Source organism: Chenopodium album, chromosome 23 (assembly GCF_948465745.1).
Source record: "Chenopodium album chromosome 23, dcCheAlbu1.1, whole genome shotgun sequence".
Classification (NCBI taxonomy): Eukaryota; Viridiplantae; Streptophyta; class Magnoliopsida; order Caryophyllales; family Amaranthaceae; genus Chenopodium; species Chenopodium album.
Genome location: NC_137856.1, coordinates 29,799,389 through 29,815,274, shown reverse-complemented (window position 1 = coordinate 29,815,274; position 15,886 = coordinate 29,799,389). Strand labels below are relative to the sequence as shown.

General features: G+C 33.1%; 1 long non-coding RNA gene and 1 other non-coding gene across 2 annotated transcripts; both read right to left on the bottom strand.

Moving 5' to 3' along the window:
• Window positions 1-5,017: 5,017 nt before the first annotated feature.
• Window positions 5,018-6,958, bottom strand: LOC145609727 (uncharacterized). The gene is made up of 4 exons (XR_014106056.1): window positions 6,769-6,958; window positions 6,097-6,142; window positions 5,563-5,625; window positions 5,018-5,385 (listed from the first exon to the last, which is right to left on the bottom strand). It is a non-coding gene; the product is annotated as an uncharacterized LOC145609727 (long non-coding RNA).
• A 5,455-nt stretch (window positions 6,959-12,413) lies between these two features.
• Window positions 12,414-12,532, bottom strand: LOC145609760 (5S ribosomal RNA). Its single transcript, XR_014106062.1, has one exon. It is a non-coding gene; the product is annotated as a 5S ribosomal RNA (ribosomal RNA).
• Between the last annotated feature and the right edge of the window lie 3,354 nt (window positions 12,533-15,886).

Below are 15,886 nucleotides of genomic sequence, written 5' to 3'. Positions count from 1 at the left end.
AAAAAAAAAAAAAAAAAAAAAAAAAAAAAAAAAAAAAAACTTTTAACCATATGGGAGCTACAATTGCTGTGAAATGTTGCTAAAGTTGCAATGAGATGAGAAAGAGAAAGAACTCATCACCCCAAGGCCCAAACCCCCTCTTTTTTATGCCCATTCTAACTTACAAAAACCGTTGCAAACATCAAATTAACACCATACTAACACCTATTTATTCCAAATTTTCCAAGAAAAATCAAGAGATCTATAAGTCCTATAACTCAAGCTAGGATTGTAGCTTTACAATTTTACATGGCATTTTAGAGACTAATGCAAACAAAATCTTAAGAAATTAGGCCTCTAGCTATAGCATTACGGACGATCTAGCTAGCCAATTGTTTCGAGCCAAGTGCTTAGGCTTGCAAGGTCCCCTTTCTATCTTAGGGGTTGTCAATATCATAGAGGACAAAATATTACGACCATAGATGCTGTAAGGTCAATAATAAGTTGACTCCAAATTAAATTGCCCCTTTTTGTAAATGTTGACAAATATACATTATGTAGTTAAATCGACACCGAGGTAGGTTTAGGCATTATTTAGTACTCCTAACTTTTAATTAACTTTTAATTTAACTTTCAGCTTTTAATTGGTTAGACATCCAAAGGTATTGTTTGGTAAATAAATTTTTCAAATCAGTTAAATACTGACACTTAAGTTAAAATGAAAAGTCTACTTAGACTAGTTTTTCATCACTTTTTGATACCAAAGTTAAGTTGCTAAAAACAACTAACAATAAAAACAATTAACAATTAATTTTACCAAAATTGTTTTTAAACAAATAGAATGTCAAACAAAAAACATAATACCAATAAAATTTATACAAACAGCTTATCAAACTTGCTATCTAACTAGCTGATAACCAATAAACCAATTGTCAAATGAGACCTTAATTAGGTTGTTAAATCCACTAAGGAAAACCAAAGAAATTGGATCTGAGATTGCTTGACTAGCTCAACTAATCCTTTTGGTTTCAACGTTCAAACAGTTTTAGGCGGTAAACGGTATCATGTTAAACTAGTCATAGGTTATAAACGATTCGGGTATAAAAATGGGTTACAACTTACAAGTGGAAATAAGTTGGTTCATTATCAGGTACGAGTCATATTTAGTTCAACAAAATTAGGTTCAATTGAATATAATCTGGTTGAGTCGGTTTTCGATTTTCAACCGGCAAATAAGTGTAACTGGTTCGATTCACTAGGTCAAATCGTTGCAAACAATTTCACGATTCAGGTTATAAATTGGTAGTGACAGTCTTACAAATGGCTCTATTATAGATCGACTACGAGTCACAAAAGGTTCAAACCAATTCGGGTTAATTTTTTACCATTCTATTCCAAGAGATTCCATTTGGTATTGTGTCACTCCTCACGTGCATGCTAGAGCACAACAGAACACAAAGGATGAGGAGGTGGTTGTAAAGTCTAGAGTATAAATTAAAGTGCAACGGTTAAGAAGCCATCATCAACAAAAATAGCGACAATCATGCACCCTACAAGTTGCTGCTTTTCCATACAACAATAACCCTCTTTTTCACGGATCCGATGCTGCTAAGTGTTTTATGTTTTTCATACACATTTGGTCACCTTCATGTCTTTCTCAAGTTACAGTATTTTTTTGTCCCAATATAAGAATGATTTTAATCATTTTTTATAATTTTATCCCACAATTTTGTAACATGTAGAATGTGACTTACATTACGGAGTACTATTTAAATAAATTAATGAGTGTATATTTTATAAATATATTTTTATCTTATTTTATTCTTTATTTTGGGTTGGTATTTGGTGGAGTACAATGTTTTATAGGATTAATTAAATATTTTTTCTTGGAATAGAAGAATACAAAGGACATTACTGTTAAGTCACCCTAAACATGCTCCAAAAAATTTCACTCTTTGGGACTCTTGGTCCACTCTTTGAAGGTTAGACTTACCACATTATTAATCATTTAGTATTATAATTTATCAAGTTATAGAAATGATAAAAACATGGAAGAGTTGGTAAGAGGATAATATATTTATAAAACAAAAACGTAAAAATCATTGCTACAATATAGTAGTAAATTACATATACTTGTATTATATAAGTAAAAATTAGTTTCAATTTGGTATTCTAGAAATTAGTTTCAATTTGGTATTCTAGAAATTAGGTTAAGTTGATTGCGACTTATACTGAGAAAAGAATTTGAAAAGTTGCACATAATGTTTAGTGTCCGTTTTTGACAAAAGTTGCACAAAATATTTAACGGATGTTGTATATATTTAGATTAATAGATAATAAATTTAGATAAGTTAGGTTCTAAGCTAACAAGTTCAAATTAGTGTTATAAGTCATGGAGCATTAGTGTATCAGAGAATGAATGTTACCTTCAATATGGTTATTTACCCTTGTCTTATTGTGCAATATACTTAAGTCAAATCAAATTTTGTAAATTTGTTATGTTGGGTTGTGCCTTAATTATTTTTCATAAAAATGAGGCTCAAGCCTGATGCACAACACATCTCAAACAATAACATGTCATATTATGCCTACATAGTACTCGTGCCGTAGTGCCATGTTGTGCAATTTCTTTATTTCATGTTGGTCAGGCCATGCATGCATATATAAGGGTCTGTTCTGATTGACTGAATTGAACATTTTATGAGAGAAGGAAATTAAGAACGGATCTGAATTGAACTGAACTGAACTGAAAATAATCTAAAGAGAAGTATTCTAGTGTATGTCATCTTAAATTGTTTCCATTGTGAATTGACAATGGTGAGCAAGGACAATTGAACCTATGTTCTTTCATCAACCCCAATTCAAAGTGACGGCAATTAATTTTAAAAGTTGGTATATATATGAAACAACAAAAAGAAGTTGATACCAAATTTTCCAATCAACTTAACAATACGTAAGAGAATACAAGATCAATAGATCGTCTATGTTTTCTTCACATTTCAATTTGGTCAAAGATTTGATCGCACTTTGGGTTAAAGTAAGAGACCAAACCAAAGAATTCAGATACTAGTCAACAAAAGTGATACGATATGATGCTTAATGTTGCTTCAAATATCAAAAGCTAATCATAATTTCTCTCCAACATGATACATACATTTTTTTCTCCTTTTCGTAACATTTGAATCTTGTAAATTCGTAAAATCTTTAAGCGAGTTGACGAGAACAAAAGGGCCTTTTACTCTAGTAACATTTTGACTGATATCTCCATTTTGTATTTTTGATATATGAGAGATATGTACAATCATTAAAAAGGAGAGAATGCAAATTAGAAAGTGTACATGCATGTACAAAATCACGTGATTAGAGCAAGTCAGCAAGAGATGTAATGTTGTAACTAGAGTGTTCACTGGACCGGAAACTTGAATTTCAAGAATCGAAGATCGGACCGATCAAGGTAGACTTGGACCCGAACCGGTCCGAGAAAATTGATCTAAAATCTGGACCACACTGATATGAATTGCCTGTAAAATATTTTAAAAAATAAAATTCAAAGATTTTAATGATATTATTAAAAAAAAAAATTCAAAAAAATTTTAAAGTAAAAATGATATTTTAATTTTTTTTTTTTTTTTATTTGGAATAAACATTGATTCATAAATACAAAGTCATACGACATTTACAAAGAGATTTATATCAAATAAGTCATGGCTATTAAATCAAATAAAAACATCCTTTCAACAAAGTTACGATCGTAGTTGCAAATCGCACATTTTTCATATTTTTTTTAAAAATCGTTGTGATTTATAACGTTCTTCGCCAAGGGGGTTTATCGATATGATGTAGTTTAATTTGAAAGAAATTTTTTATCTGATTCATCTAATTGTAATCGAAGGGTTAACCTCTTTTTCGATCTAGCACAAATCTTAATTATTTACCCATGAAACAACTTAAACTATACTAAACTCAAAAAAATAAAACTTGAACAAACCCATCATAGAGATACTTACTACACTTAAATCCAAATTCACTATATATAGGAGCACTTACTACCCTCAATTAATGTAGTTTTATTAAATTCAATAACAACTAAAAACATAAAGTAAAGAAAGGGTTAGAAATAGCCATTTTTATTGAATTCAATAACAAAAGCATAAAGTAAATTAAGGGAAAGGGTCGAAAATTTGGCTATTTCTAGCCAATATATGAAACAATTATTTTGAAGAATTCTAAGAAAATATAGAGATAGAGGAGACAACTAGCCAAGCCTTTTTTTTTTTTTTTTTTTTGGCTGTTTTGTACCTATACTCGTACGTATATTTTAATGCCTTCTTTTATAAGTTAATTCAAAAGGCTCATAAAATAATAGAATTCCTAACTTATTAAAAATCAAGTTAATCGTTTTTTACAGATTTTATGCATCATTTAAGAAAAAAATCAATTTGGTTCAAGACTAATTTTAAAGGATTTCAAACCAGACCGAAGACCAATGAAAATAATTTCTTAATCCTAAAACTGCACTAGACAATTCGGCCTAGTTTGGACAGGATGGTGCGACCCATCTTTTTTGGTTCGGGCCGTTTTGAACATCCGACTACTAGAAAATCCGTCTTTTATGGACGTTTTTTAGGCTTTTTTTCGACGCTAAAAAGCGTCGAAAATTTATTTCTCGACGCTGTAAAAAAGCGTCGAGAAATAGTGAGTCGAGAAAATTCGGTGTCACAAAAAAGCGTCGCAAATCTCGACACTATAATTTGTCCAAATTTTTATACGAAGCGTCAAAATTACAATAGTTGGCGCACTTTCTCAAATTTAGTGACGTTTTTTTTATGTCTAGAATCTTATTATTGGCGACGCTTTTTTGTGTCCAGAATTTCATATAATCTATGTTTAGTAATTTGGCGACGCTTTTTTCTGTCTATATTTTTTTGGCTGAGAAGTTCTTCTCTTCTCCATATTCTTTATAAAAAGATCTAGAATATATCAACCAAAAGAAATATTTCATATTGAAACTTGTATTACCAATATATACAGAGCACAGTCAGGCCAATTTTTTTTTTCTTATTCCATATTAAAATATTATAGTACTTGTACAATATCTCATAGTCATGAGTTCTCGATTACAAAAGATTTGATTCCAACTTATATATACTTCATTCGTGACTAGTTGTAGTGGAACAAATTTACTCATTTCTTCACAAAAAAAACTTCATTAAATCTCCAACTTTGCTGCTCCTTAATCTACTTGCATTGCAAGGAAAGTTCACATTGTGACCAATTGTTGGCCTTTAATTCACAACACATCCTTTGATGTTTCTGGATCATTAGCAGGAGCAAATATAGCAAGGTGGAGCGACAGCAGATTTGACGAACTTAAACTATGGTTGTGGTATTCCTCTCGTTCACAATCTGCAAGAAACTCAGCATCATTGATAGTAGATTATGTAGAAGCATATAAACCGTTTGAATAAATCAGAATCACAACACATAAAAGCTGCAACGAGCAAATGCAAAAGATACAACTCTTTTGAATGGAGTGAGGGAAGCTAGGGGGATAACAGAGGAAAAGTAGTCAGTTTTTCACACCTGAAACTTCAGTAGGGTCAGTCACTTGTAACCATGTTTGAGTTAACAAAGTTTTTGATAAACCTGTATAAAGTAGACAGGAAAACACACAACTCAATAGAAAATGGTAGTTAAAATATAATAGGTATCACTAGCTTTAGAGCAACCATAGGGGCATGTAGCACTTAAACCCCTCTTACACGGAAAATCAATTCAAGGCATATTATTTGTCGAATCTTCTTACTTAAACATGTCATATATAACATATAATGGACATGGGATTGCATCAACCAAATCATATAGTTCAATATTCAGTCCAATTCATTGTTTGAAATCGAATTCCAGCCATCAACTAAATCCAAAGTCAAATATAACTAGACACAATTGAATTGGAGCTATTACTACTTATTAGTTGTAGAAATTCAAATCTGGTTTAATTCTTGAAAGAATCTATCTTGTATGTAGCAAATTATTAGAAATTAATCCAAAAAATAAAAAAATTAGACAAGATGGAGGAAAGAATTGATAATTAAGATTGACACATTTAACACTTACATAAAGTTTCGAATGGATAAGTTGATTTAGCAGGCCCCTTGATACTCTGCATCACATACAAAGATACTAATTATTATAAATTATAACACCAATCATTATCTAGCATAAGTGAATCACAATTTGAAAAATAAAAAAAAGTAGTAGTACAATAAAATACTCTGCATTACATACAAAGAGTCAAAGATACTAGTTCTACAATCTGATAGAAGTGGGAACACTGTTCTTTTCGGTGTGAGATTCGAACTAGGTAGCTATCTCATCTCAATCTCTTATGATTCAAGAGCTTACATTCCTTTGTAATAAGACTAATATTTTTATGAATCTAAACAATTGAAGAAAATAAAAATAACCAAATCACTATCTTTTCCCACTACAAAATGCAACCCAGAAAAATTAACACTCTAAATCTATAATCAAAGAGAGTCACAAAAATAAAAATAAACCCGAATCGTGCTTCAAACATATGATGATCAATGGTTTCGAAATTGAATTAAAAAAGCAGCAAATAATGTAACAAAACAATATGTATACACATACAAACAATCCCTAAAATTATGCTCTTCATGAATCTAACCCATATCTGAGTAATCTGACCAATATTTTGAGATATTATTGAAAAATTATCAACATCGGAAAACAATCTATAAGATACAATTCGAAAATTAGACAAACCTCAATAATATCGACGTAGAGAAGGATGAAATTGATTACTCCGTACAATTGAGGACGAGTAGTGAAACTTCAGAAAGCAGAATTATGAGAGACGAAAGGAGAAATAAAATTTGTGAACGAAATCTAGGCCATGACTCCATGAATCCCTTTGTAGAATTCAGATCGAATAAAGGAAAAGGAATACAGAATAGTTAGGGTTAAGATTTAAGAATATGAGTTGAAGCCTTGAAGGTCTGTGATGTTGAATTGGGCGGTTTTATTTATTTATTTTTATCAATTCCGTGGGTTCAGCTAATCGGGTCCACGTGCAAGGCACATGTTTTAACATTCTCGACGCTTTTTGATGTTGAAAGTAAATTTCGACATCAAAAAGCGTCGAGAAAACACGGATATCATTATTTACAGTTGACCATCTTGCCTCAGTGTCGAGGCCATAGCGTCGAGAATATGCTCTTTTTGTAGTGTGGTAATTAATAATTTTTATTACTTCTTGTATAGAAATATGCTATCTACAAATAGAACGAGTAATATGTATATTAAAATTGAGTTGCTTAACCCTATATAGCTTATCTATTGTGGCCATGATGCACATTTTAATCAATGAAATTGTAAAAAAAATCTATAAATTGATAATAATCCAGCAATTTTTTTTTTTGTCAAAAACCGCAGCTTAGCACATATTATTAATTCTCCAAGAGATCAAAGTCATTACATAACACCCCTTGAATTTCAGGAGGGGACTCTTCAAAGCCAAACACGATAATCATTGAAACTAAAACTTAATTTTGCCAAGCTATGGGCAACTCTATTGCCCGACCTTCTAACAAAAGAAAAATTACAACTATAGCAACTCCTAGCAAGTAGCAGAATGTCCTTCACCAAGTTACCAAAACAGCAAGGAGGAGTAATACCCTTCTTCATGTGGTGGAATAGCTTCAAGTTGTCAGTCTCAAGAATGAGTCTTCTGAAACCAGCATCCAAAGCTATCTTGAGGTTTGCTCTTAATGCCATTGCTTCACCAATAACCACCTCTACCTTCGCAGAAACATACGAGCAGAAAACAAGCACAGCATCCCCATACTCATCTCTCACAACCCCTCCAATACCCATCTTGCTGTCCTGCAATGCTGCGTCTGTATTCAGCTTGTACAGACCAGAAGCAGGGGGCTTCCAGCACGAGCTCAGTTGCTCCTGTTGTGGCAGCACAGCAGCCATGGCATTTGCTTCCTCGAACTCACCCACCAATGCTATTGCCTTATGAAGAATGACAGCCTCACTCTTCTCCTTTTTCTCAAACACCCAAGCATTCCATTTTAGCCAAATTCCCCACGCCAAACACCAAAAAATGTCCTACCATCTAGCTTCCTTCACTTTTTCATTCATCAAGTTACACCAACCCCGAAAACCATCAGCTTGAGTCTCACTTGTATCAAGTCTAAGAACAGAATGTCTCCAAATAGAGGAGGCAGCAGGACACGTAAGAAGCATATGATTAATAGTTTCCTCCCCTTCCCCACATATAGGACAAAGCAGATCAACATTCATCCCCCTAGCTACCAAGCGCTCCATTACAGGCAACCCTTCTCTCACACATCTCCACGCAAATAATTTAATTTTTGGTGGAATGCAAGCATGCCATATACTTTTCCAGTTGAAATTAATCTGGCCATTTGACGAGGTTGCTTTATCTCTAACCTCTTCTTCTACCATGAGATTATAGGCACTCTTTACGCTGTAATATCCATCTTTCGAGTGATGCCAAGACCAAGCATCATCTTCCTCAAAAAAACTGACAGGAATACTACATATAGCATCAACTTCATGCTGAGAAAACACATCAGACAGAACAGCCATATTCCAACTTTGGTTTTCCACCAAATCCTTCACAAACATTGGAGCATCACTCCCTTCCCTCTTTGGTGATATAATACGAAAATTTGGCAAATTAGGCACCCATGGGTCTTCCCATATACGAACAGTATCACCCTTGCCAATGGTCCTTATAGCACCCTTCTCAATCACCTCTCTTACACTTAGAATCGATCTCCAAGTAAAACTCATATTTGGTACAGCTTTAGCTTCAAAAAAAGATGAGGTAGGAAAATATTTCCCCTTTAGCACACGAGCCATAAGAGAGTCCTTGTTACTCAAAATTCGCCACGCTTGCTTTGCAAGCATAGCCTTGTTAAAAATACTCATATTTCTAAAACCCAAACCTCCCTTATATTTAGCACGAAGCATCTTCTCCCATCCTATCCAACTCATCTTCCGCTCATCCCCTTTTTGGCCCCAAAAGAAACCCCTACACAATTTTTCTATCACATTTAGGATTCCCACGGGTATAGAAAAGCATTGCATAGCATACGTGGGGATAGCCTGAGCCACAGATTTGATAAGAATTTCCCGACCCGCTTGAGACAAGTAACTACCTTTCCAACCTTTGAGCTTCTTCCAAACCCGATCCTGAATACTCTGAAAAAAAATTTTCTTAGAACTTCCAATGTAAGTTGGAAGGCCTAAATATTTATCATGTCCCTCGACAGCCTTAAATGCTAACTTCATCTGAAGCATATTTTTCTTCTCAAGATCAATGTTTCGGCTAAAAGACACTTCTGATTTTTCCATATTCAGTTTCTGGCCCGACGCTACCTCATAGGTTGACAGAATATCAAGCACTTTGTCAGTTTCCTCTTCATTCGCCCGTATAAATAACAGACTATCATCAGCAAAAAACAGATGAGAAATAGGGTCAACATGCCTACCAATCTTCACTCCATGAATAACATTATTCTTTTCCGCATCCCGAAGAAGAGCAGATAAACCTTCAGCACACATAATGAACAGAAAAGGAGATAAAGGATCTCCTTGCCGCAAACCCCTACTTGGGTTAAAAGCTCGAGACGGCTGCCCATTCACAAGGACATCAAAAGAAGCCGAAGAGACACATCTCATAATATTTTTCACATACGACTCCGGAAAACCAAACTTCATCATCATTTTTTCCAGAAAGACCCATTCAACTCTATCGTAAGCTTTACTCATATCCAATTTCAAACCCAAAAAGCCCTTCTTCCCGCTTTTCTTTTTCTAGTAAAAAATGAAAACACTCATACGCCACCAAAATGTTGTCTGTAATAAGTCTACCAGGGACAAAACCACTCTGAGACTCACTAATAATAAATGGCAGAATTTTTTTTAGCCTGTTTGCCAACACTTTTGACACAATTTTATTGAGTACATTGCACAGACTAATAGGTCTATAATCAACAGGAGACTCACATTCTTTTTTTTTCAGAATTAAAACAATATGAGTCTGATTAATAGAGCCTACATCACTACCATTATTCAAAATATTCAGAGTATTATCAATTACATCATTTCCGACAACATTCCAGAATTTTTGGAAAAATAAAGCAGACGTACCATCCGGGCCAGGGGCCTTGGTGGGATGCATCTGGAATAAAGCTTCACGGACTTCCTCTCCAACAAAAGGGGCAGCAAGGTCAGCAAACTGATCTTCAGAAATTGCGGAGTCCACTTTATCAGCCACAGGATCCGTATCACATTGTCCTCCTGATGAAAATAGCTCATCAAAATGGCGCACAAAAATCTCAGAAATCTGCTCTTCATCTTGAAAAATATTTCCAGCCGTGTCCTTCACCTCTCGGATATGATTTCTCGCCTTTCTTTGACTAGCTTTTGTATGAAAAAATGTAGTATTTTTATCACCATTTTTGAGCCAATCTTGTCTACTCCGTTGCCTCCAATAAGCCTCCTCCCTTCTCTCCAACTCATCCATTCTATCATCTAGGGCTCGAATTTGGGCTATAATATCATCTGTCTGAGTTTCCCCCATAAGCCTCTCCATCGTAGCTCTACACTCCTTCATTTCTTTCATAAAATCACCAAATTTGTTCCTACTCCAAGCACTCAAGTTTATCGATGTATGAGCAATTTTTGAACAAATGTCACCACCCCACTCCCATGCTTCCTTCACAATGTCACTACAGGTTTCATCTCGTAGCCACATTTCTTCAAACCTGTATTTTTTTTATTTTTTTTCTTTTTTTAATTTTTCCTACACCCTCGTTAATACATAGCAGAATTGGTAGGTGGTCCGACTTCCTCTTCGATAAGTGCATCACAAAAGAACCAGGAAAGATATCTTTCCATGATTTATTTGCTAAAAAACGATCGAGCCGCTCTTGTACATTACGATGACCACCTTGATTATTAGACCATGTAAACCCATGCCCCACAAAACCCAAATCCATCAGTTCACAATTCTCCACAGCTTCTCTAAAAATATCTGCCTCTGCCATACAAAAAAGCTTTCCACCTTGCTTCTCACTTGACATCAACATCAAATTGAAATCACCCCCACAAATCCATGGGATACTCGGGTTGCACTTGAGGCTTTCTAGCAAATTACGCGTCAGGGGCTTATTCTCAGCTTCCGGATGACCATATATCCCCGTAAATCTCCATCCCTTTTTATTAGGAATTTTGATCCATGAATCAATATGGTGAATAGAGTACGACTTGATTTCTACATCCAAGGTGTCCTTCCATAGCATAGCAAGACCTCCACTCCTTTTCCTTCCCTCTCCTTCACAACTAACAGCAAGAATATTAGTGAAATTGAGCTTTTTTTTAACTCTTTCCATCTCATGGGCTTTTAATTTCGTTTCCGACAAAAAAATCATTTGGGGTTTTTCAAGAATTACAACATTTTTCACTGCATTTATCGCCGAGGGACTCCCCAAACCTCTAACATTCCATGATAGGACATAATTCATTGGTCACCGAGAGCCCATGGTGTGGGGCCCGCCACTTTTTGATTACAGCTTAAGGTTTTTCGTTTCTTGCTCATAGTATCAATAGTATCTCCATCAACTGCCATAATCCAGCAATTTTAGTTTTAATTTATTATATTAGAACTTACTTCTTATCAAGATGGAGAAAAATATTATGAAATATTATCTATTAAACCTAGAAAAATATAGTATAACTAATATATTTGATCGTTTAAAAAGAATTGATAAGTTTGATCAACTACATTTTAAATATAAGTAGAAATTATACAAAAAGTTGTTATTTTAAACGTAATTATGTAAGGCGAGTGTAAAAAATACCTTTTCTTTTATAATACGTGATAAATAAATATGTAAAAAAAATTATTAAAAAAAAAAGAATGAGTATTAAGTTTTATTTGATTTGATGAAAAAATAAAAAGCAAAAACTATTTAGAAAGTGAAAATAAAAAAGTGTGGATTATAGTGAGGAAAATATGAGATGTATCAAGAAAACTTAGTATAAAAAATTGACTATTCGCAACTTGCCAATAGATATAGTCAGATGCGAATAATTACTATTTCATTTACAGGCTCGTAATAACAAGAAACTCATTTTATAGCACATATGGAGCATTTAACAAAACAAAACAACTAAAAGGAGCAATAATACAGTTTTAGTAGGATTTGTATATCATTTTATGGTTAAATATCATTGAAGGGTGTTTTTGTGGGTAGGAGAGAGAAAATAACGGAATACTGCTGTATGACTTGCAAAATTTTACGAACAACTTCATTTTACTAAATAGTAGTGCGTTTTTATAGGATCTCAAAATTTTTTTTTTATTAAAAGGGGTGCAACACGAGGATTTCCCAGGAGGTCACACATCCTAATACTTCTCTTGTCCAAGCATGTTTAACTGCGGAGTTCTGATGGGATTCGGTGCATTAATGCTGGTATGATCACACCCATTTACTTATCGCTCTAATTTGTATTTATACTCTTTCTAGCCCCTGGTTTCTTTCGAAACGCCGTAACTTTGTGCCCGATCGTCCGAAAGTGTTCAAAATACTCTGTCACATAATTATTTGAAAAATAATGTGAAATAAGTAACGAAATAGAGGTGATCAAAGTTAGCCCGGCTCGATTTTGGGCAATATCCATGACCCTAAATATATGTAAGAGATTGACTAAAAACATGTTGGATTAATAATCACTATATTGAAAATACTCTGGGGGAAAATATTAGTAATGACATGTCTAGCTATATTACAATAACACACTATTAATTTTTTTTTTCATATATATTATTATTTGATTCTTGTAATTTATTTATGTAACTTTGTATCTACTCTGTGTTATTTAATATAGTGAAGCTAGATTGCCAAAAATAACATTTTTATCTTATAAAAACCTATTTTCATTATGCAAATGAAATGATTTAAAGAGCAACGTTGGTTAATAGTAAGATGTAGTAAGAAATTCTATCCAATTTTGTACGCTTAAAAAGAGAAATGTTGTTTAAATGGCTACTTATATAGTTCTCTATAGAATATTGTAACTTTTGTATGATTTTGTTTACATGCAAGATTTACCCACTTGTTTTATTTAAACAACCCCAAAGTGTTCAAGTTCACCATCTTGGTTGCATGACACTTCACATGGATGATGTGTGTCCCGTACGTGTTTGACACGTATTGGACCGCATTCTTGTTAGACACAGCTCAATATGTGTTCAATTATCCAAATAATAAGATTTGTATAACTATTACTCCCTCCGTCCCTAAATTACATTCCTGTTTCTCTCTATTATGTGAGGAATTAATGCTAGAAAGAGGAATATAATTTAGGGACGGAGGGAGTAATACTTCGTATAATGTTTATAGGATGTTTTTGAGATATTTAATGACAATGCAAGTTTTAAAATAGGGAGATTAGAAGGTCATGAACATTATTCAATCCTTATAAAAGTTATTGATTGACTTGATAAAATAGAAGTTTGGAAAGCATAATGTAATAATGTAATATGCTTGGAACAACTTAATCAATTCTTTTACATTTTTACTTTTAGTTCTCTTATTATCTAACGCCTGAAAATCATCGTTAGCTTTTGCCTATTAGTATGGAGTAGGGATAATATAAAGTGGAATAATACAAGATTGTCTCATTGCTCACAAATTTGTCTTTTCTTACGCTCCGTACTCCGTACACTACTAAATACAACATTAGATGTGTATTACGTAATAATTAGTGGGTGTTGAATTGTTGATTGCTACACCCACCTACAAAATCCATCAAACGCAAGCAACAATTCGGGGTGCGTATGTATGACATTATTGTAAATGTAGTGACGTATGGTGGCTATAATTGTTTTTGCCAAAAGACGAAGGATCTGTTCATATTTACTGAATTGAGCTGAACTGAACTGAACTGATTGGAGCTAAACTGAACTGATTAGAGCTGAACTGAACTGAAGTGAATATTTTATGAGAGAGGGAAATTAGGAGCTGAACTGAACTAAATTGAGCTGAACTGATTGGAGCTGAACTGAACTGAACTGATTAGAGCTGAACTGAAATTAAGTAAATGTGAACAGGCCCGAAGTCTTATATTCTGTTATTTTGGATTTATTTCAGTTTGAGTTCAGTTTAACTTAGTTCATGTTAATTTAATATGAATAATTTGGTTTATTTGTTCAATTCAATTTAATTCAGCTTTAAAGAACTTGATCTTAATTTAGTGACAATCTGACAAAAATTGATCTTGCGGTAGATACGTAGGGTCTGTTCACATTTACTGAACCGAACTGATTGGAGTTGAACAAAACTGAATAGAACTAAACTGAGCTGAAATGAATATTTTATGAGAGGAGGAAATTAGGAGCTGAACTGAATTGAACTGATTGGAGCTGAACTGAACTGAACTAAACTGAAATTAAGTTAAGTGAACAGGCCCGTAGTACATAAGTCAATAGGCCACAGGTGGAAATTTATCTTTCTGGCCTTTTTATTTGAAGTATGTAATTTGAAACCCTCTCATAACTCTTTTTTTTAGACATCCAAAAAATTTAAATTTTGCCTAAAAATAATTATACATTTCTACTAAAACACTAAATAGTCATTGTCTCTCTCTTTTTACGCAAAGAAACAAAAAGTTTTAATGGTGAAAAGTTATAGAATATCTCTATAATTAGAAGGACCAGCAAATTAATTCATGAACTAAAAATCATAGAAAATGTCATGCTATTGGGTATGTGTTGGCAACACAAAATCCTAATTTAGCCACTAACAAAATATCATATTGGAATACAAAACCAAAAAGGAAAGTTAAATAATTATTGAATATTAATGATAGGATGATAGGTGGTCGGGTAGAGGAGAACTTAAATTGTGAAATCTTTTTGACTTTTGTATTAAGAATGGTAGCTCTTCAATCTTCATCCATCCAAAACATAAGAAAAACAAGGAAAAATTGAAGGGCAGTGTACATCAATTAAGAATCAATCCACACATGAAATAAGATAAATTGTTTAGTGTGTTATTCAACTCTTTACAAAAAGATATAGTAAAAAAACTACTCCGTGTGTTGTTTTGATCAACAAAACTCAAACTTAACTTAAGTTTTATCAATAATAATTTCAACTATGATATAAGTCAACTAATATTAATTAAGTTATAACTAAATTCGAGCCACTTAAGTGAAGCACAACCACATCATATGTAGACATTAACCATCACCGCGACACATAGCTTTGAAGCTCGAATAGATGGTGTGGGCGCCAACCACAAATTAAATGATCAAGGAAACATGCATTTGCACGATGCTTATTATGCACCAAAAGAACACAATTACATGTGTAAAAAACATAGGCTTTTATGACATAGCACGTGTGAATTGAAGATAGGGGAAGAAAAAAGGGTTCGACAAGTGAATAGTGAGAAACAGTCACTTTTTTTTTTTTTTTTTTTTTTTTTTTTTGTGAGAGTTGTGTAAACTTTTGAATTGAATGTGATCAAAGGAATCTTTATTAAATCTCCATAGAATGGAAAATACAATTTTTTTTTTTTTTTTTTTTTTTTTTTTTTTTTTTTTGTGCAAATCACAGAAACATTGTAACATCTAATTAATTCTACTTTGTATATTTTTTTGTTAATTAGCTACATATTACTTTAATTAAACTTTTTCCTACACTTTTGATCCTCTTCAAAAATTTCTCTAAAACAATAATTATTTATTCAATTACGAGTCATAACCACATGAAGTATTTCAAATTTCAATGTATATTTATAATGAGAAAAAAATAAAAAGAATAAACCCTGAGGCA